Here is a 23,108-nt window from a genome sequence, read left to right on the forward strand (position 1 = left end):
ATAATGACCTTCTTGCTGTTTTAGGAAACTATCTCTAGGTATTTTATTTTCAAATTATGTTACCAACTCTCTGTCTCTGTATCAGTTTTAGTGGAGAGGACAGTGTAGTAGCTAAGTTAGAGACACTGTAGGAACAGCTTTGCAGTCTGTTGGGACTGACTCTATTCTTTATTCTAGCTTTGTAGGTCAACTGAATTCTATGTATTTACTTTGTGTTCTACTTTAGAAACAAAGCTGACTTTTTGGTCAAATCTTCTTCTTCACACAGTTGTCCAGTGTGTTGGCTGTTGAGCTCTGCTACAGAAATAGTGATATTTCAGTGACTCTTCTATGTAAAGGTTGAGTTTTATAGTACCTTTTGCTACCTGGGGAATGCAAAATTGGAAAGAAAGATTCTTGTTCTCTCAGCACACAAAAATGACCCTGAGATGCTCTAGGCTGCTGCTGTTTGTGTGTCAAACTAGTCCCACAGACAGATGAAGAAGTGGCATGTAAAATATGTTGTATAGGGCACTGTTTTCCAACCTTTTTTCCTTTGTGGAACCCTAACATATTTGAATGGGGGTGTGGACCCTTTTGAATTATGGGTATTCACATATTTTGATTGATCATAGTCATCATTTATGGACTCCTTAGACATAGTCTGCCAACCCCCATGGGTCCACAAACCACAGGTTGAAAACCACTGGTGTAGGGAAATGGCTGCAGCATCTGCCCTTTCATCCAGTGATACCATCTATTTCTCTACCTAGATATACAGATAAATAAATAAAAAGTTGATGTATTTATTAAAAAAGAGAGCGTCATTTCTGTGTACTACTACACTCTTTTTCTTAAGTTGATATCTCTCTCCTGTTAAATATCAACTTCCAAATATGTCAGCTACTGTCTGGTATCATTGTTTTAGGTGCATATTCCATCTACTCTGTGTTGGACACCTCATTCACACAAAGGGCCATCCAAGATGTACATTTTGTGAAGTGTTGTTTTGAAACATCTGTATCCAGAGAGTTTGTTCAGTTTCATTCATGCTTTTCCATCAAGGTGCTGGGGCATTGTGTGACAGTGGGCAGCACCAGAGCAGCTGTTGGGAGCATGGTGCCTTTCTCACCAGACCTGGGTCCAGTGCTGGGGGCAGGGCACTGGCCATGCTGGAGATGTTGCATGGGCTCTGTCTGCCCCACGATGACTCACGGCTCTGGTCTCACCCTGGCATCTGCGGCTGCATCCTGGCCATCTACCCCTGAGCCAAGTGGGCACAGCCAGACCCAGCCTCCCACCCCCTCCCCAGTTAGGGCAGGGTGCAGCTGGGCTGGACTGGACTCTCAATGTGGGCTTGTGATGTGCCTGGCCTGCCCCAGCCTGGGGGCCCACAGTCAGGATGCAGCTGCAAGTGCCAGGATGAGGCCAGAGCCATGAGTCAGTGTAGGGCAAACAAAGCCTGTGCAGCATCCCTAGCCCAGTCAGTGCTCCAGCCCAAGCCCACAGCCCCAGCTCCATGACAAAGGCACCATGTTCCCTAGTGCATGCCTACAACTGCTCCAGCCCTGCCCATTGACACACACAGACACACACTCAACCCCACGGCTCCCAGGTTCCCACAATTCCGGGACTTTTGATTTTTTTTTTTCCAATGGTCAGGATGCAGAGGCATCCTATAAAATCTGGATCCCTGCACTTGGGCAGGAAAGACTGCTGGGATCTGATGACACCAGCAAGCTGGGTGTCAAGATGTTTTTTGATGATCGCCAGAGTGGATGATTTTACCACCTCTGGGGAAAGCATGTTCTATTCAAGATTATGCACTCCATTAGCTTAGATGTAATACAGAGTAGTGAGATGGATTAATTGCTCTTTGGATCCTCTGGTGTTTTATAGGGTTTCAAGATAGTAATGCCATCTGCTTTTCTGCAGATTTTCAGAAGTCTGTTACTTTCTAGACATTTATACATTAATTTCTGAAGTTGTATTTTCATTGTGGTTCTGAGCTTGGTAACAAAATTATCGAAATATCTTATCTGGTTCAGCAGCCAGTCTTGGTCACTTTAGCATCTGTGTTGAAATCACTGTCAGAGATGGGAGTGGTTAAATTAAGGTTGATGTATTAAATTGTTCACAAGCCAGATGTCTAACATTTCTATGTGTTGTGTGCTTGGGTTACTGTACTTGCTGTTGTTGCACAGTATTTTTGTGATGGAGCTTGCCGACACATAGCAATGTGGGGTTTTTTTGGTGCTTTTGCCTATAAGGCACTTAATGGTGCACCATATTTGTCTGCTTGTGTGGGTCATATCCAGTCCTTTTATAGTGGTAAGCCATCTCTCCTTTTTTATAAGAAAAATACTTGCATTTCCATCATTTTGGCATTGACAATATGACTTTTCAGCCCACACTATCCAGGCCAGATTTAAAAAATGAACTTTCGGAAGGTGGATTGGCAGAAATATCAAAGGCTGACCAACACGAGAAAAAAACAATTAGAGGATCCATCAAAAACCAACATTGATCAAGGCTGCAATACATTTACAAATTGCCTAACTGAAATAGCCAAACTCTGTGTGCCTAGAGGCTATAGAAGTCATTATGTGCCATGGTGGGACAAGCAGTGCAAACAACTCTTTAATAGCATCAAGCAGTGGTGATGCATAGGGGGTGCATGGGGGTGCATGTGCACCCCCTGAGAGTGCCGATGCACCCCCTGACAGGACATGCTTGCCACTTAGGTGACGGGCAGGGGGTACAGGCAAGGGTGCCAGTGCCCCTCGTGAGCGTCGGCTGGGGAGTGGCCACAGCACTCCCAGAAGCTCGTGGTCAGTGAGACTGACTGTGGGGAGACTCCCCCCCTCCCCCCCCGGTAACTGACTAGTTGCTGGGGTGGGGTGGGCACATGCCCCCCTGACTAACGTGGTACCAGTCACCCATGACATTAAGCAATGCGATGACCCTGCAACCATAAAAGAACTATAGAGCAGCTGCTTACAACACTGAACAATATCAAAAAGAGAGATGACTTTCTACAGTAGAAGGACTGGATATATTAATACATTGAAAAGATATATCAAAATATCAGTTTTTGTTCCAGGTGCAAAAAAAATCCTTCCATCTACCATCAGACTTTCAGAGTCAAGAAGGGAGCAATACAGTAAGCCAGCCTGAAAGAGCAAATCTGTCCAATAAGTCAGGACTGCTACAAATTAAGTACCTTAGGAAAAAATCTATAGGAAATGCAAATTGCATTTGCTGACCTATATTGCTAAATGGTTGCATTTACCATACTGCCAACAATGAGATGGGGCCCTCTTTGAATATTAGGTTCACTGTGCTCAGGGTATTCCAACAGAAAATGGACCTTTCTGATAAAACTGTCATCTCTCTTGTGCATTTAATCATTGTATTATACTAAAGTACTACTTCAACGTGTATAGGATGCTTACACAGGAAGTAACAATGACACTGGTTTCCATCTCCATTGCTTATTAAAGAAATCATAATGCTATAAGCCAGTTGGGGCTACAACGCTAAAATACAGAAAGGTCTTTTCAGAGATAATTGCTCTTTTTCATTAGAAAATCAATAATCCAAGGAAGGGAGCTGAATTTTCTAGGTGAGCTCTATAAAATAGTCATTGTCTGAGTTTGCCTGAAAGGCAGGCAAGTATTTGAAGCCTCTTAGAAATAAGAGCAAACAAATTTCATGCCTCTTTCATTCCTGGGCATTGGGTCAGGAAGGCTGCATGAAAAAAAATCTCTTGATAATATATGTGAGTAAATTCCAAGCATTTAACAAAGAGGGAAGAAATGAATAATTGCATCACCTAAACCAGTGACTTCTCTTAAGAAAACAAAGAATGTCACAATAGAAAAATCATGTAGATGTTTTTACTGATTTTCAAACAGCTTTGAAGCACCACATAGAAAATAAACACACCAAGTACAAAAGCAAGCAATATATAGTTAAGGCTCAGTGGGTTGCAATTTGCATTTTGGACCTTAATAAAATAATATATTGGGCCAACTTTTCAATCTGGCACCACACACAGCAATATGTCAGTCCAAAACAGAAGGGATCCCCATTTATCTGCCCACACAAGGCAATATAACATGCAACAGGCACTCATATCTGTATTCAAAAAGGAGGGGCAGCACCACTACTCCATCTAAGAATGGGGGATACATTCCATGTGAACCTCCAAATATTTGATACCTCAGAGGAAGAGAATTTTTTTGCTCAAAGAACAGCCACATGCTGCCCATCTATCCTCTAGCCAAATGAGTATATCATAAACCTGTATTCTCCTCTTCTTCCTTTGTGCACAAAGACCAAAGGCCACAATTATTAAACTTAGATGCCAAAACTTAGACATCAATACTTATATGAAGTGTGAACATTTTGGAGTTAATCTTTAATTTAACTTCCTCTGGGAAGTGTTTCAAAGCCCAATGCACCCTCAACTGGGGGTAGGGGTATGTACAAGCACATAAACTACTAGGACTGTGTGAGACAGCACCATTTTGTTTTGACTTCTGTTTCACCATTTTGAAGGGATAGTGTTTCATATTGACTTTTTGTTTCATTTTGAAGCACTGTTTCGTTCCTTTTTGTTGAAAATGTTTCGCTGTTTTGACACATTTCGGCATTCCCCCCCTAGACTATAATGGGGAATCATGAAAATGTCTATAACGTTGTCATTTTCTGTCTGATTCAAATGAAAACAACAGTGAGTGTGGGCCCTGCTTATCCCACAAAGCCTGCCATGTTTCAAGGAGATAGGTGCAGGGGCTTCTGAGAAACTGTACCTCAAGCTACTGACAAGCAAAACTCATGACGTGTGACTTTGTGTGTGTGTTAAGGTGTGCTCTCACTGGCACTGGGGCCTCTACAGGACATGGTAGTGTGCCTTAATGAGATCTCCTCCTCCCCTACAGCCTCAGTTCAGTCCACCACTTTAAATAACAACAGGTAATAAAATAACTTAGTAAGCAGCACAGTAACACCAGCAGCATCTCAGGCAGCCAAACTGTCACAAACTTTTCTTTCCTTTCCTGCAGGAGCTTCTTCTCCAGCCCTGGGGCTATGTTCCCAGGGCCCTGCCTCCTTCCGGTCAGCTGACTGGGGACAGGTGTTAGGGGTGTAGGTTGTAGCCGTGTTGGTCTAAGGACGTGGCAGGACAGGTTATTTGGGTCAATCTGATATATTTTAGTAGACCAACTGAATAGTTGGAGAAATATATTTTAACAAGCTTTCAGGTTGAAAAACCCTTCATCAGGCCAAGGAAACACCTGCAGTTTGTGTATGTGCTCTTCCTGGATGGAAGGAATAGTAAAGAAGCCAGAGGCTGGCATGCAATGCAGGCAAAAAATCCAGTCAGTGAGACTGGAAATGGAGGCATCAAGGGGTGAAGAACAGGCTGGAGTGTGGTAGGGGGAAGGGTGATATAGCAGGTAAAAGTGGAGAGATACCTGGGAAGTCATATATCCAGCACATTGTAGTGAGTCATAATTCCAATGTCTATATTGAGTCCATGGGTTTCTGTACCTAGAAGATTGATGAAGTGCATTTCATAGGCTCATCTGTGAAAAGTGGTTTGTAAATTGCCTTTGAGGATCAGGCCTGAGAGATTGGAGACACTCCCATTTGCCCTTGGGTCACACATGGCAGCCAGCATGTGGACTGTACTGGACCACAAGGGATCAAACCATTTCCTGATGCCCTCCTTCAGCCTCCTCACCAGTGCCTGCACATCTGGTGACAGCGGCTTGCCCCAGCCATGAACAATGATCCCCTGGAAGCTCTCCATTTGGCTCTGAAGTTCCCTCACTATAGGGATCACCTGGATAAGGAGGGCATCAGCAATGCTAAGGTTCCTCGTGGCCTCAAGGAAGGGCTTGAGGGCCACCAAGATCTGGGAGATGGTTTCCCACTGAGCTCTGTTAAGGGGGTCACTGATCCCAATCTCCATGAACAAGGTCCTCTCATGGATGGCCTTCTGTTGCTCCATCAGCTTCTTGAGCATCTGGTATGTGGAGTTCCACCGAGTCTCCACAGCCTGCATGATTTTGTGCTGGGGGATGCTCAGCTCTGCCTGTTTGCCCCTCTTGATGCTCTGGTGGAAGTAGCCTGCCACCTTCCTGCAGTTTAAAATGAGCTTGCTGGTGGTGCTGGTGCCATCACCAGCAGCCCTGTCCCCCTCCAAGGCATCCATGACAATGAGGTGCAACTTGTTTGTCACAGCAGATGCCAACAAAGTTGGCATCATGAACTGTCTTGACCATATTGGTTCCACTGTTGGTGACCATGAACCCACGGTAAGCTCACTCTGCTTAATGAGCCACCCCTGCACCAAGTGGTCCATCGCCCCCAAGATCTCTGTTGCTGTGTGGGACTCATCCATCACCTCAGCTTGAAGGAGAGACCTCTGATGGTGTGACTGGTCACACCACTACCCTGTGAAGGAGAGGTATGCATGATCTCCACCCCAGCTGTTCCAGATATCCAAGGTGAAGTGTAAGGTCACCTGTGGACCTGCCTTGTGCAGCTACTCCCTCAAATAGTCCCTGCATGCCTCATAAAGGGAGGGCACCACCGTCCTGCTGAAGGTGGTGCATGCAGGCACTTGGTAGGATGGGGCCATGGGCTCAATGAGCCACCGGAACCCTGGCCACTCAACTAAGGAGAAGGGCTGGCCATCTAGAGCAAGCATCTCCCCAATGGTCTGGGTGATCTCACTCACCTTTGCAAACACCCCGTGTCCCAGTTCTGTCCACATTTTCCCCACTGTTACAGGGTGGCCTGTCTCTGCTTCGGGGGGATGGTGCTTTGGAGTGAAAGGGGGATTCCTTCTTGGGCATGCTCCTACTGGTGCCAAGCTGAGGGGGAGCAAGGGCAAGAGGATGGTGCCTACAGAGATACATCAGCATCCCCATGGTGCTCATGTGTTTCATTCCCTTGCCCTGGGTGGTTTTGGCTCAGCAGTGCAGGCAGATAGCATATGTGGGATAATCTGCCAGCTCAAAATAATCCCAAACCATACCACCTGCTTGCTTCTAGGGTGCAGGTGCATGTGCAGATGCTGCCTTTCACCCCCTCCTCAGCAGGCAGAGGCATACCAACAGGAGGAGCAGACTCAGCTGAGCCAGTTGCCTCCACAACCTCTACCTCAACCTCCTCCAAAGTGCCTTCTGGGGAAGGAGACCTGGCTCTAGGGGAAACTTGAAGGGTGTGGAGTACAAACTGAGATGATTTCCCATCCTTCCTCAGAATTTCCCTTGCTATGGCACTCAGATTCAGATCCAGCTCCAGCTCTTCATCTGACACTGGAAGACTCAGGATGGGAAGTGTAATGGGAGTGGAAGAGATTGTCATGTTGGTGCCGCTTGTTGTCATGGTGGTGGTGGTTGGGGTTATTGCTGGTGCTCTTGGAAGGGATGCAGACTCAGGCATAGGCAGTGACACTGTTCCCCTCCCCTTGCTGCCTGTAGAACTGGAAGCCTCATGACTGCTAGTTGTAGGAAAAAGGTTGCATCTCAGTTTGGGGTCAGAAGTGGGGGGACTTACAGCTCTCCCTCTACTCCTTCTTTTGCTCCTCTGTGAAGGCTTGCCAGCTATCTTTCCACCATGCTTCATGGTGTGTTTCATAGTGTGTTTCTTTGGTGTGCTGGAAAATCTGTGTGCTCTTCTGTAATGTAATCTGTATTTATGTAATATATGTAGATAATTGTATGTATGTGTATTTATGTAATGTATGTATGTATTTATGTAATAAATAAAATATATAAATATATGTAGTATGTGTTCCTGAATAAATTCTATATTATAAAATGCAATATACGCCATGCTTCCCTGCACAGTGAATGGAATGCACACTGTGAGAAAAAGCACACGTTTCTTTTCTGGAGGAAAAGAATCAAAATAGACTAACAAAAACAAAAAGAGGATTTCAGGGAGGAATAAATTGAAATGAACGAATGAATAGAATAATAAAAGGCTATAGAAAGCAAAAGGTATTAAATATCACTTTCTAGGAACAGGCTAGCAAGTAGGAAGAGGTAGCCTCTCTCTTACACTGCTGAGCTGCTGGATGACACAGTTCAGTAACTGACCCCAAGGTACAGAGAAAGCTCAGTTCAAACAATGCTGCTTTTTATGCTGTTTTTTTCCATCCCTCCACAGAGCACTGGGATTGGAAAGGACCTCAGGGAAGGATGACAGTCTCTGGCCAGCTACACATGTCAATATCAGAGCAGTCCTTCCCCACTCTTCCCCCTCCCTCTCCTTAGTTCCTGTTTCCCTGCAACCAAGCCCAGATTCGAAACTCAAAACATTTCAAAACTTTCAAAATGTTTTGACTGCCCTCATTTCATTTTGAGGATGTTCCAAAGCCTTTCATTTCATTTTGATTTCACTGTTTTGAGCTTGAAACAATCAAAACAGTGTTGAGATGAACACCCAGCAAAATTTCATACAGTCCTACAAACTACATATATCATTGCTTCCCCTTATTATTTCTCCTGTGTCTTACTAAACAAAAGCCAGACTGAAAAGGAAAGTATTCTATTGCTAGAACCTTTGGTTTCACAAATGAACAAATGGGGGATTGTTCTCCCCCCCCCCCCCCCCAAATGTACAGATTCTAGATTTGAATAAGAAATAGAGTATTGTGTACCATAAACATGTGGCGGGCAACCTACTAAGTCAGAAAGCTCCTAGGCTTTCTCTTTGTCTTTGTTTGCAGTTTTCTGATTGACATAAGGATACTTGCCTTGAGGAATCTTACTTCACTAGGACTATGTTCTGGGTAAGGAATCAGAACAGAATCAGTAGACACAGGCCTTCTGGGGCTTACTGCCCTATGAAAAGGAATTGGATTGTATATTAAAAATTCAGAAGAGGTGTGTCAAAAGATTTCTTAGAATCAGTAAGACAGGGCAGATCCAAATCTAGATTTCACTAGGGACAAGCTTTACTTGGTATTACAGTAAAAGAAAGGAGTATTATTAGCCCTCTAGGCATGCATAGTACCTGAACTACGGACATGGCTTAAATAGCTTTTTGGAGAAAAACATAGGTGCCTAGGTGGTCTTGAGTCCCTAAACAGGTGCAAATATTTCCCTTAAATTTAGTTATAGAATTTTATTAACAAATGTTAACAATCATAGATATTTACATGGCTTTGTTGATTTGGAAGAGAATATAGGACCACACTCAGGGTAGCTACATAGGTACATGGCTTTATGTGAATAAAATCTAAAACATACAGATAATCATGCAGCCTATGTTAGCCCAGGGCACAGTGGGTTAAGAAGTCCCCATACCATAGCATGATAAGAACAGAGATAAGACCTTGTGCCTGGTAACCATGTTAGTACAGAGTTATAAAGTGGCAAGACACTTAGACAGTGTTTTTAGCATGTGGTGTACCATTGCTGGGCAGGGAAAAGTCAAAGGCATTAAAAGTCTTTTTTAGTTTCTAGTATGTGAGAGAGAAGGATCATCTTATATCTGCCATCTTGCTTCTGCCTGGTAGTCTGCCTGGTGGCTGTTATTTTGGCGATGGCCCATGATGCACTTAACATAGATGTCTCTCATCATGGTATTGTAAATGATGAGGTATCATCAATTTCAAGTTGCAGTGAGGTACTCTGCAGGCTCGTAAGATGCTCTCATTGCTTGAGCCCCATGCTCCAAGTGCTCCAGCAATCAGTGCCTGAACCATCACATCATAACCTATCTCTCTTAGAGTCTCAGCCAGTGGCTTGTATTTGGTCAGCTTTCATAAATACGCTTCAGCAAAATCTGCCATCAGTTCTCAAACAGGATCATCACATTGATCCTCAGGGCCTTGTTATTGTCCTTGTCTACTATTACAATGCCCAGATGCAGATGGCTGTTGCAGCCTGGGGTGGCATAATTCATAGCTACCATCCTAATGGATGGAACATCCTTTGGCAGAGTTGCTAGGCTCTTGAGTAGAGCTAGCAGCTGCATAATATGTGGGGCAGGGTCTCATTCTCATACCCCTACCTCTGCCACCTCTTGTCACAGTATCTGGACTAGAGGGTGTTCTTGAGTGGGAGGCAGTTGGGATGAGCCCTATGGATGAAGCACCAGTCTGCAACATTGTCCAAGACCCATTGTGGATGCATAAGGGTGGTTTCACACATTCAATTTAACACTTACTGGATGCAGTTAAAAATGTAAGCAAACACACATTCAAGCAATTTAGTACATATTAAGAGTAATTGTGGCAGTGCAAAATTGCTGTCTTTCAGGTGAGGATTAGCTAATATGCTAACTTTAATATGTCACAGCACTCCAATGATTTGCAACCATTGCAACTAAACACCCTAAGTTCATTTGCGAATATTGATGAAATCCTAATAAACCAAAAACAGAATTTAAAGCAGTTACTTAAAAGAAATTATTCAAGGACCTGTTTTGAGAGAGGCAAATCAATTCATATTAATACTTTTAACTTCTAGATTAGAGTTCACTTTTTCTCAGATTAGTTTATATTTGCTTTCCAGGAATGCATAATCAAAGCATTGATATGTTTTAACAGGAGAAACTGCTGTTATCTTATGTTAAAAACATATTCCAGATTCCAAAAAATCTGTATCTAGATCCTCAGCAGTGGTTGCTTAACTTCATCTCATCCATGATACTAAGGAAACAATGAAGGCTTCTTCTTCTAGAGACGGTCATGCCTTGTTCTGGTTCTGTTCTTCTAATTGCTTGCAAAGATAAACAGAATGAGCTATAAAGGTGAAGAATGAGAGCAGCGCACAGCTTGCTTAGTTCAGAAAGATTTATACTCCACAGTGGGGGTGCCTACACGTGCATTTACTGCACAATAAGCAGTTTTTTATGCTGGCATTCACATGTGAGATTGTTACAGTGCAGTAACTGTGTGTTAGTCTCAAGTCAGTCCACACACACAGGGTTAGTGTGCAGTAAGCCATCTACATGCACCTTACTATGCAGTAACTGTTCAGGTGTAAATTTGCTACTGGCATGATGCAGGTAACAAATTTACGCCAAAGTCAGCATAAGTCATCATAGTTACTGTACAGTATGGGCACGCACATGTAGACACGTGCCCATACTGTACAGTAATTTTTGGCTACTGCGCAGTAACTGTGTATATGGAGATGTGCCACGTTTTACTGAAAGTCAAAGGCACACCTTTTGTGGGAGTTGGCTGGGTTCAAATATTAGGGGCTGTCATTCTTGCACTGGTTTTCATGGAGTTATCTTGTTAGTATATTCAGGTCATGAACAGATTATCTGCTGCTACATATGCAGTAAGGTTACAGCTTTCCTTTAGCTTCATGGTTGACTGTTCCTTTGCAGCAGGGAAGACTCCAAACATTCTTCCAAGTTAGAGTTTTATTTTTTAAAGTCTATTTCCTGAGGTATCCAATTAGTTTCAGTGGGATTTTATGGGAGCTGAAATTCTGCTTCAGTTGAGTCCAAAAATGTTTATTTTCTAGACTGATGTTTTCCAGCTTTGAAATAGTCTTTTTAAATTTGAGTTTTAAGAAGGACTTCAAATTTTGTATAGTCATTAAGGAAGACATTGTCTTTTCTTAATTATTTTTGTAAAAGTGTTTTTGTTACTTTGTGTTTGGGAAAGAAGTTGCTTAAGCATTTCTAGATAATTAATTAATCCCCAAGTAATATAAATATTTTATGCTTAAATGGCTTTTTACATTAGTTGTAGCAAGATCACTGAATTTCATAAGATACTTAAAATATTTTACCATGTACATGACTATAATATTAACAACTTTTTATATTAGAACATTGCATTTAAATATAAAAATGTGAATAAAAAATCTCTCAAAAGAGGGTATGTCATATTTAATGTGTTTAAGGAATAAACATAGGTTTTCCTCTGTAAGTAGGAACATGAAATTAGAAGTAAAATAAGTATTTTACAAAATGTTTCTAGACCATAAATGTACTTAACATTTGAGGGATGGATGCTTTTAAGCTTATAAAAGGAATTACTTTTAATAGGAAGATTTCAAACCCAATCAAAGGACTCTAAAGCCCAAACTTTTCTTACAAATGGGGTGAAAAAAAAAGCTCACTTTACAATCTGGTCTATGGCTCTGATGAAATCTTTAATGGATCACTCCTTATGCCTCCCTCCATTTCTTGAAATGTGGTACTTTTTTCCAGAATGTAGGTATCTTGATGAGTTCTTCCCCCCCCACCCCACTCAGTTTACTTCCTATCTTTACGAGCTCAGATCTCACACCAGACTCTTATTTCCTGTTTTTTAATAAGACAGTTATATTGGTAGCTTGCCTTTTGACCAGAACAGTCCTTTGATTTATGATCTGCCATTATCTCAGCATTTACAACTTGCAAACTAGAATTACACAAACCAGAGTTGTCATAACTAATGCCTATATAGGAACATAAGTCTTCAAGGAAGGCTGACCTGAACCACTGAGGTCTTCTGCAGTACAAGCAACCATGTAATAGTCATTACATGCAATAGCATCCACGAGAAGACTATTTCCATCTCTCCTTCAAACCCACGCACCACAAGCCTAAACCACCCTATAATGATCCAAAACAAACTTTAGGATCTTTAGTACAACCTGCCCCCCCCCCCCCCCGCCTAAAAAAAACCTAGCCTCGGCAACAGAGGACTAAAGTGTCGCCAATGTGACACCCATATTTTTAAAAGGCTCTAGAGGGGGTATGCAAGGAATTACAGGCCAGTGGCATACCTATACAAGATGCTTTAGTATACAATAGAGCTAATTACTGCTCAGTAAGTGTCCACATCTACACAGGCAGACACATACTGCACGGTAATTGGCTGTAATCATGAGTAAATTTGCTATCAGCAAATGCAAGTAGCAAATTTACTCAAGATCACTTACTACACAGTAGCACACGTGTAGATGCCTGACCAGGAGCAAATGTCTCACTTGCCCTGGTAGCAGGGAGTTCCCAGCCTCTACTCCATGATCACAGGACTGGGGCTATAAGATCCTTATCCCCCAGTGCCAGCTCTGTGGTCAACAGTTTGGGGAGGAGGTGAGCAGCCAACAGTGGTAAAAGCTGCCTTCCAGTTAGCCCTGCACTGATTCACCCTCATGCCATAGCCAGCCCCTCCACGGCACATTGAGCTAGGGTGGAGCAGCTCCAGGTGGGCAGGATGACACCCCCCCCACCCTGGGCCTCCTGCCAGCTGGGGCTATCCCAGCTCAACATGCTGCAGTCCTGGGCATGTGTGTAAATGCTGTGCTCTGTAGCAATAAACTCTAGTGTAAACTGTGCCAGAGTTTATTACATTGCACTAATTTCATGTGTAGATGCACCCAGCATGTAATTAAAATGTAGAGCACACTGCCATGAGATGTTGTGGAAGCTAACAATTTAGCCAGATTCAAAAAGGGATTGGACAAACTGTTGGAGGAAAGGTGCATTAGTAGCTATGGAGCATGGGAGTCAGGGGCACAGTTTCTGAATCAGAACTTCCTGGATCTTAAATGCTAGAGGCTGCAAGTGAGAGAGGAACAGTGGGGAAAAGACCCTGCTCATGCCCTGTTCACTTTCTCCTTCAGCATCCACTCTCTGTCACTGTTGATACAGGATGCTGGGCAAGATGGACCTGTGGTCTAACCCAGTGAATGGCAACTCTTAGGTTCTCATGTTTGATGCCAGGGCTCACTTTCCTCCATTTAGTTCAAGTCTGCATTGTTTTCCTACTCTTCAAGAATACAAGACTATTCCCTTTAAAAGGAGAAGCTCAGATAAATGCATGAGGAGACCTCCCAGGATGCCTAAATACCTAGCAAGGATGTTGGCAGGCAAGGTTCTTGAGCTTTTGCGCACAAGCACCCTTCTTCAGGCATAGGGACTCTCTGCTGTTCTGAGACTCCAAGGAATGTAAGAAGCTATAAGTGACAGGATGTCACTGAGAATGATTTACTACTACTGTAGAGTCTTCCTTACTGACCTTTGGCTTGTCTGCCCCCTCTTTTTCTCCCTCCCTTCCCTGCTCTACCTTTTGTTTTCCTAATTTCTACCTATTTACATTCTCATTGACCTCCTGTTACACTTTTAGCTTCTTTCATTCCCTGGAGTCTCAGAATAGAAGAGACTCCCCATGCCTGAAGAAGGGTGCTTGTGCCCAAAAGCTTGCAAAGAACTTTTTTCCAACTACTCAGTTGGTCTAATAAAAGATACTACATCTACTCAAAGAACATTGCCTGCCTATGTCCTTAGACAACACGGCTACAACCAAAAATGTAGCAAGAATTGTTTGTTTGTTTTTTCTTTCTTATCACTCAGTTCCCTGTGGGAAGTGAACACCTGGTCCTTAGGACAAGATGCAAAATCCATTTGAGTTAGTGGAAAGACTGCAATTGACTTAAATGGGCTTTAAATCAGAGTAATGTTCATAACATAAAATCTGTCTCCTTCTCCCATAACATTATAGAATCTGCATTGCCAACAAGATTAAAACTTTATTTACATCACTAAAATAATCAGATGTGAAAAAAACCCAGAGCTGTAGAACTTTTAATAATCACTTTCTTGACTGTAAATGAAACTTGAAATAATTTGGAAATGCAGGGCTTTCCAACAATTTCTAACGAGACCTAAATTTTCTCTGTCTTAATTAGCATCATGAAGATGATAAGAAGGAAATGCTCTGCTTGATTATTAATTGTTCCTTTTATAATACTGAACACAATTAGCAAAAAATATAATGGTCCCTCTTTTTTCTACACAATAGTAATGATGAGAATATTTTTCATTAAGCTTACATTAAGTTTGTAATGAAATTTAAAGATGTTTTCCATGGTTTGCCATTATAGACTAATGATCAAGTACTTAGATTCCTACCTCAGTTGGAATTAGGCACATAAATACCTTGATGATCTAGGTCCTACTTCCCTGAAAGCATAGTTGAGGCCTACAGAGACACAGTTATGGATTCATGGTTTTGCTGTGCATGAACAATCATGAATACCTAAGATTTTACTAAGATATAATCAGATGGAATATTTCAACATGTTATCTTTACTCTGCATGGATAATAATGTTTCTTATTTCAACCATAATGTGTGTGTGCGTGTAATATATATATTTGTATATAGAATATGTACAAGAGTTGTATAAATCACTATTTGGGATGCAACACTATGCATTTATCTGTAATTTCTATCATTTAATTTAAGTAGTTTGGTCTCATTTTTCTAAAACAAGTAAAGGTTTTCTCAGAGACAAAAGGATCTTTACATTCATTCTGCTTTTCAGCATTTTGTAATTGCCTTTGAGCAAAATACTTAGGACTAAAACATTTAAAATAAAATATAATAGGACAGATGCTTAGAAGTGTTGTCTCATTCATAGAGGCTGGGATTTTTCAAAGTTAATTGGGCCTCTAATTCCCACTGCATAGTAGTTCATTGGGAGATGGAAACTAACTCTCACAGGTTACTTTGAAAACCCCAAATGATGACTTGCAGAGGACTTTATTTAATTATTTATTTTGCTTTGCAAATGCGACTTGCTATTTTTCCTGAAATTAATAGCATTAGACTTGCATTGGTTTGAGGGGAAAAGGGGTTGTGGTATTGATCTCGGCCTTCATTCACTTGATACACAAAATTGTGGGGAAAATGTTTAAAGAATGGATAGAATGTTTCCAAGTTGTCTTCTTAGAGGCAGACCCTAATTTTATTAAAATCAATGGAAATTTTCCCATAGATTTGCTTGGGACTAGAATCGTAAAAGTACTATATCACTATGTGTAAGCAATGCAGAAACTCTGCCACCTTCCTATGCTCGGATGAGTGCTTCACTGTGCTGGAAATAACAGAATACAGAAGCTGCATCACAATTGTTGTTGTTTTTTTGCCAGAAGCAATGGAGCAGTTAGTGGTTTTAAATCACTGAAACTAAAAATAAATTAAGCAAAATGATTACCTGTTTCCTGTTAAGAATTCTAAAATGTGTTGCTGCTGCTGCTGCTGTTGTTGTTGGTGTTGTTGTTGTAAGTGATACTCTGGAATTCTACCCCCTCTGAAAGAGAAGTCCATCGCCAGTTGAATGTTAATAGGAATGTTTGAGCTGGGCAAATTATAGATTTTCTAGTACAGTGCAAGGACCAAAATCACTAGACAAAAACGCAATTCCTGTTGTACCAAAGCTGAATATTTTCAGGGTTTTTTGGTGAAATAAAAAGCATCACCAACAAATGATTTGGGGGCAATTAGAAACAATCTAAAAGATTTGGCTTGACTTTTGTAATACAGGACCAGAAAAAGCTATCTAATTCATTGATTTAATTCCCCCTGACATTGCAACTAACTATTTTTAAAAGTAATTGACTCTAAAAGAGTCCACAAGAACATGCATTCCAGACCATCCCATGTACCACATCCACAAAGCATCCCACAGCACCCATGACACTCTTGGGAACTTTCATACAAAATAGACTGAGAAAGGGAGCCAGGAAGAGAAAGAAACAAGACAGGGACAGGAATAGGTGGGATGGGACAAGGCAAAAGAGTTCAAATTTCTAGGAAATGAGCAGAAGACTGTACCCACTGAAGCCATTCCTACACATCAAAGGAAAGTCAGAGCACACATACTCAGTTTAGCTAGTTTAGGAAACACTAGTATTGAAGACTAAACAGCAGCGGCTTCATCGTGGGCTGTAAAAGTCTGCCAAAAAGCTCAGATACTTATTCAGGTGGCCAAAACCCATTTAAGGATTTGACTTTGGTCCTAGAGAATTAGATTTTATCTCTGCCATTGCCACAGAATGTATTTGTAGTGACTGTTAACTCATTCCAACCAAACAAAAGCTAGTAGGTGGTAACTAACCGTGTTAATCATTTTCTGAGTGTGCGACTTGGCCCCCTGGCCTTTAATTTGAAGAAGTGCTAAGCAATCATGGCTGCAACAGTGAAGTCAATGTGAGCTGTGCTTTGAGCACATAACATATCATTAATGCTAAGTACTCTGAAATCAGGTGCTACATGACCCAAATTAAACATCCAAATTTGGTAAAAATCTTTTGACTATAATCTGAGTATTAGAAAAAGCCCAGGTTGATGAACTCAGGACATCTTTATCTTCTCCTTTCTCCTGCATTTTCTTGTAACAGCAATTAATCTGGCTTCTGTCCATTGTGTCTGGGGAGAACTAAAGAAGACTTTAAGCTAATAGAGTCAGTCTGAAGATAGAAGTTGGAGCATAACCCCAACTACACATATCATGGACTAGTCCTTTTCAAGATGTTAACTAAAATAACCTGCTCCTGCAAATATTGTTATAGAGACACATTACCGAGAGCTCATCATATTAAAATCCTTTGTCACTAAGATTCTTCCCCACTACATCTGTGCAACTGTTCCATCTTTCATCTTTCTGTCGCTCTCCCTATTCAACATAATCTGAAAATGGTTCAGCATAGTAGCCACCAAACTTTTTGGATTGTGGGCTGGAATGACACAGTGTGGGTAAGAGGTGGGTGGGCAGGTGCTAGGACCCCACTGCTGACATAGCCCTCCACAGCGGCATGGGGAGAGCTCCTGGAGCATCACCAAATCCCCCACTGCCAAACATCACCAAAGCCCCATGTCCACAGGCCAGATCCAATGGCTCTGCAAGCTGTGTTTTGCCAACCCCTACCTTAACACACAGCTAAGATTCTTTTTAACACGTTGACACCTAAGATGAACTTGCCTACTTATTTGTGTCACAGCAAAGTACCTTGCTAGCTGTGACACACCCAGGTTCCATATACAGTCATGTGCACCTTTGAGACAAACTACTGGGGTGTTTTTATACTTTCAGGGGTGTCCTTCAGGCCAAACCCTTCTCTGCATCTACTTCTTGACCACTGAGAACAGACTTAGATGTACCAAATCCAGCTCCTTGGCCTATAAGCCTTAGCTTGACCTGCTTCACCTAAGTCTTGCCAGCTCTCTGCAAAGGAGATTGTGCCAGAGAGAAGGATCACACCCTTGTCCGTTTATGTGCTCAGAAAAGATAGATTTCCCACTCCTGCAGTCAAATGCTCTTAAATCACAGTTGTTATTGACCATAAGTATGTTATGAAAGATAGCACAAAGATTTATTGTAAAAACAGGAGCAAAAATAAATCAGTAAATATATGCTGAGGTATAGACAGGGATATAAGAACAAAAAAACAAAAGAAAATATCAGAACAATAATCTGACTTCATCCTGCATCTTAAACCCAGGAAAGAACTTCCTTCTCACCAGCTAGCTGAGGAATCAAAGTGCCTTATGCCCAGGAAGTTTTGATAAACCCTTTTTCATCTCCTGGAAAGGCTTAAGTATGGTTTCTTATGTGACCATCTACATACATTCTGCACAGTGCTCGTGGAGGATATGCATACAACCATATAACTTCCTGTTCCCCAAGTGTGTAAGGAGTTACAAGACCAGAAAACTTTCCTGCTATAATTATGACCAGAATATTTGCATCCTTTCAGACATATTCAAAACATCAAGTCTCTCACTTAATTATTCCACTATGGGAAATGGCTGCAGGTGATACTCATGCTAGGATCTCTCCTTTTAAAAGGCAAACTCTGGAGGATCTGGTTCATGGGCCTCAGTTCAAGGGACTGTTTAACTGGCTATTTAGTATACCCCTCTCAGATGCTAATTATCAGTGATTATTTCTCTTCAGTTATTTAAGCTTTAAATCTCTCCTAGGTGTGAAAGCAATTCATAGAATCATACAAAATTAGGGCTGGAAGGGGCCTAAGGAGGTCATCTAGTCCAACCCCCTTCTCAAAGCAGGGCCATTTCCAAATAGATCATCTCAGCCAAGGCATTGTCTAGCAGGATCTTAAAAACCTCCAAGGATGGAGATTCCACAACCCCTGTGGGTAACCTGTTCCATTGCTTTACAACCTCATGAGGTTTCTTTTGGCCCAGTCCTCCAATTTGTCTAGATCACCCTGGGTGCATCTACACAAGATGCTATATCGCTATAGTGACAAGCTCTGGTTACATAGCATTGGCAGGCATGGACTGTGATGTTGACACTATTGTGCAGTAGCAATGAGCCACTGCACAATAGGGGTTGAAATGACCCATGCACCGCCAGTATTGTATGGGACTTGCTTTAGCTAGTACTAAATGACTGCACAGTAACAAAAGCTCAGTTGTGGGCACATATAGATATGTCCATCCTCGCCCTACCCTCCACCATATCTATTACTCCCCCAGCTTGGTGTCATCTGCAAACTTGCTGAGTGTGTGCTCTCTGCCATCTTCCAGGTCATTGATGAAGATATTGAACAAAACTGGGGCACAGAACTTGATACCAGCTGCCAACTAGACATTGAGCCATTGATTACCACCCTCTGAGCCCAAAGCTCCAGCCAGTTTTCTAGCCATCATACTTATTTCGTTTTCCTCAGTCCCTGGAAAAATCATGGAGCAGATACTCACAACATTCTTGCAGGACTGAGGTGAGGCTGACTGGTCTGTAGTTCCCTGGATCCTCCTTCTTCCCTTTCTTAAATATGGGCACTATGTTTGCCCCTTTTCCAATCATCCAGGACATCTCCTGATCACCATGGGTTTTCAAAGTATGGGCTGGATGAATGGATGGTTAGTGGCTCTGCAATCACATCAGCAAACTCCCTCAGCACCATCCAGCCCCATGGAGTTGTATATGTCCAGCTTTTCTAAAGAGTCCCTTACCTTTCTTTCACCACTGTTAGCTGTTCACCTACTCCCCAAACTGTGCTGCCAGGTACAGTAGTCTGGGAGCTGACCTTGCCGGTGAAGACTGAGGTGAAAAAGGCACTGAGCACTTCAGCCTTTTCTGCATCCTCTGTCACTAGGTTGCCTCCCCCATTCAGTAAGGAACCCACACTTTCCCTGATCTTCCCCTCGTTACTGACATACTTGTAGAGACTCTTCTTGTTACCCTTCATGAACCTTGCTAAGTACAGCTCCAATGATGTTTTAGCCTTCCTGACTTCATCTCTGCATGCCCAAGCAAGACTCTTATACTCCTCCCTAGTTCATCCAAGTTTCCACTTCTTATAAGCTTCCTTTTGTGATTTAATTTACTGAAGAGTTCCCTGCTAAGCCAAGCTGATTTTCTGCCATACTTGCTAGTCTTTCTGCACATCAGGATGATTTCTTCCTGCACTCTCAGTAAGGCTTCTTTAAAGTACAGTCAGCTTTCCTGGACTCCACTCCCTGTTAGGCTGGCTCCCCAGGGGATCCTGCCCATGAGTTCCCTGAGCAAGCTGAAGTTTGCTTTTCTGAAGTCCAGGGTCCTTTCTCTGCTGCTCTCCATCCTTCCTTTCCTCAGGATCCTAAATTCAATCATCCAATGGCCAAGTTGCTATCAGCTACTACATTCCCCACCAATTCTTCCCTGTTTGTGAGCAGCAGGTCAAAAAGAGCACAGCTTCTAGTTGCCAGCTCCAGCACTTTCACCAGAAAGTTGTCCCCAGCACTCTCCAAAAATGTCCTGGATTGCCTATACACTGCTGTATTGCCCTCCCAGCAGATGTCAAGGTGATTGAATCCCCCATGAGAACCAGGGCCTGTGATTGGGAAACTTCCACTAGCTGTTTGAAGAAAGCCTCATCCACCACTTCCTCCTCATCCGGGGGTCTATAGCAGACCTCAACCATGACATCACCATTATTGCTCTCCTGTCTGCCCCTAGCCCAGAGACTTTTGACAGGCTTATCTCTGGTTTCATATGGCTCTTTTACATAAACATCAACTCCTCCTCCTCTTCTCCTCTGCCTGTCCTTCCTGAACAGTTTATACCTGTCCATGACAGTGCTCCAGTCATGTGAGCTTCCACCAACTCTCTGTTATTCCAGTTACATCATAGTTCTGTGGCTATGCAAGGACCTCCAGTTCGTCCTGCTTGTTTCCCAGGCTCCATGCATTCATGTACAGGCACCTGAGGTAACTAGTCTATTGCCCTGATATCTCAGGAAGAATGAGAACACTTCCCCTATTGCCCCTTCCTGCTTGCTCTTCCTTCAGGTCACCCATTTCCCCACTTGCCTCAGGGCTTTGGTCTCCATCCCCCCACGAACCGAGTTTACAGGCCTCCTCACCAGGTTAGTGAGCCTGTCTGTGTAGATGCTCTTCGTCAGGTGGACCCTATCTCTTCCCAGCAATCCTTCTTCTTGGAACATCATCCTGTGGTCAAAGAAACTAAAGCCCTGTGGGTGGCATCACCTGTGCAGCCAGGCATTGATCTGCAGGATATACCCACTCCTGCCTGGACCCTTTCCCTTGACTGAAAGGATTGAGGAGCACACACCAACTGCTGAAACTTCCTCAGCCTAACAAAGAGTTTTTGAACCTGAAAGCTTGCTTAATTTTTTCCCCCCAACTATTTAAGTTGGTCTAATAAAAAATATCAGATTCACCCAAAGAACCTTGTCTGCCTCTTAACTTAAAGGTTGCATTTAAAAAAAAAAAAAGTGAGGATGAATTTCTCCTTTAGTTTTAAAATAAAAGCCTGGATCTATTAATGTCATTTTCCAAAGCAGTAATTGACTGTTGGCACCATTTCCTTAGACTCTTGTTGGTTTAATTGGCCTCACTTATTAAATGCATACAGTATTTTAAAAACAATGGCAGTCAATTTGGTATGTAACTGCCAGTTTCAATCCCATTCTTCAGACACATACATATAGCTTTCTGTCTATCAGGGGTAGTGGGTGTATAATGCAGATGAAAATTTACAGCTGATTTGGATCTTTGCTTTTTGTATCTTTTGGCTTGCAAACAAAAAAAGTTGAGGCTTCCACTATCTCTTTCCTTTATGCTTTTGATTGATCATAAATGACCTATAGCATTTCTTCTGAAATGTAAGTTTCTCCCTTAAGCTCTTTTGTGTGTATGTCATGTTGTTTTCTAAACTAGTTAACAGCTCCATCTGTTTGACAATCTTCATTTTCAAACATCATACCATAAGAATTGCAGGAACAGTAAAAGGTCATTCAGGCCTTGCAGCTTTGTTTTCTGTATCTCTGAGAATTTTCTACCCTGCTTGTTACATTCCAGCTAGTCTCTTGGGCAATATATTTTAATAAGCCTTTAATGTAGAACTTAATTATCTACATCTGACAATCCAAGAGTCTAAGCAATACCTTTTTACACAGCTTGAGAGTGCTTTGAAGTATGGGGAGGGTCTTGGTTTTCTTAATTGCAATTTGTTTTCTTTGGGCTATACGCTGAACTTTAGTAACATATTTAGAGGCAAATATTCTGCCGTTTGTGTTACTATTTTTTTCTTAAGTCATTGCATTGTATTCAAATGTATTCTTCCAAGAAGGCTAATAACTGTCTTCTACTCACTGGGGATACTCAGACCTTGAATAACTGGGCCAAAAACAGTCCCTGACCAAAAAGCTTACTGTGTACAATTACAGGCATGTGCTTCTGTGTAGCACAGAGATATACTAGCCTGATGAGACAGAGTATTGCTGCCATCTCTATATTAAGATGAGATTACCTGAGCCAGCTCAGTATATTTATTATCCACATGTGAACCCCATACAGTTTGACTATGTGTCCTGATTTCATCATCTAATCATATACATTTCACACTTAGCAAACAGTTTAATCTCAGACTACATGCCTTGAACATTGAACAGGAGATAAATTTTCTGATGGAATAACTCAATATATGTCAGTGAAGTTTTACCAACACTGAATTGGACCTGGTAATTTTAATGTACTAGACTAAACTAAATGTAATGGATTGCCCCAGTGATAAATCACCCATATTAAGTTTAAAATGGTGGCTTTTATATGATGTTTAAGCCCACAAGCTACAAAGCTTATGTTAAGTACTTGATATCTAAAGTTCTGTCAATCCAAAATAATATAAAATCATGAGTTTTAGATATTTTTTTTTACTTGTCTCTTATAGAGTTGGGACACAAGTGTGAAAAAGAGCCCAAATATAGAAATAACTGTGTATTAAAGGCTAATTTAGCTTTATTTAAATAAAATGGCTGCATTCCGCACCTCTCATTTTAGTTATGCTAAAACCTGAGACATACATAAGTAAAGTGGCAGTAAGAGTTTTAC

The sequence above is a fragment of the Alligator mississippiensis genome, chromosome 4, assembly GCF_030867095.1.
Source record: "Alligator mississippiensis isolate rAllMis1 chromosome 4, rAllMis1, whole genome shotgun sequence".
Taxonomy (NCBI): domain Eukaryota; kingdom Metazoa; phylum Chordata; order Crocodylia; family Alligatoridae; genus Alligator; species Alligator mississippiensis.